Source organism: Triticum dicoccoides, chromosome 4A (assembly GCF_002162155.2).
Source record: "Triticum dicoccoides isolate Atlit2015 ecotype Zavitan chromosome 4A, WEW_v2.0, whole genome shotgun sequence".
Classification (NCBI taxonomy): Eukaryota; Viridiplantae; Streptophyta; class Magnoliopsida; order Poales; family Poaceae; genus Triticum; species Triticum dicoccoides.
This window is the reverse complement of record NC_041386.1, coordinates 594,781,174-594,782,116: the sequence shown is the minus strand read 5'-3', so window position 1 is coordinate 594,782,116 and position 943 is coordinate 594,781,174.

Genomic DNA, 943 nt, shown 5'->3' with positions numbered 1-943 from the left:
ATAAATAGCATGATAATTTACACACCACAGATCTGATAACTCACGCACAAACATCGTGATAACTTTGACCCGGGAGAAAAAGTTGTTGAAGACATCCCCGATAGCTTCAGCATAAATAGTATGATAATTTACACACCACAAACCTGATAACTCATGCGCAAACATCATGATAACTTTACCGGGAGGTGGGAGAGGTGTTAACTTACATATAAATACCACGGTAAGTTTGATCCAGGGGTGGTTGGAGGGCAGGGAGTTGTTTGAAAACATACCCCCACCCCCCTCCCGATAACTCATGTTGTTCAAAATGTACCACGGTAACTCATGTGTAAATAGCATGATAATAGACAATCGTCATACCTGATAACTTACTTAGCCCAACCCTAACTATTTGCATGAAAAAAGTCGTCAGAACATATCAACATGAGATCTAGTTTCGAAGGTCTCGTCACGATGGATTTTATATGTGAAAACCATTTTTCTATCGGACCAACGGTTTTGAGCTGTAAAACATTTTGAAGTTTCGAATAGAGGAGAACTAGGATGACATTAAAAAAATTCTCTCTAATGCATGCACACATGTGCTTGTGAAGAGAAGGTTGGAGGAACCTTTTTATGTCCCGGTAATTTCTATGTAAACTACATGATAACTTATGCATCACAGACATGATAACTTACGTAGCACACGTGGTAACTTTTTACCAGAAAAAAAGTCGTCAGAATGTATCGACATGGGATCTATTTTGAAGATATCGTCGCTATGAATGTTTTATGTGAAAACCGTTTTTTAATCGGAGCGACGGTTTGATCTACAAAACATTTTGAATTTTATTTTTAGATGAAATCTTTGATGACATCAGCTTTTTTGTTTTTTCTGCATGCATGGAAAGAGTCTACATGCACACTCGCGAGAGGAGTTTGCATCCATACTAGTACATGCGTG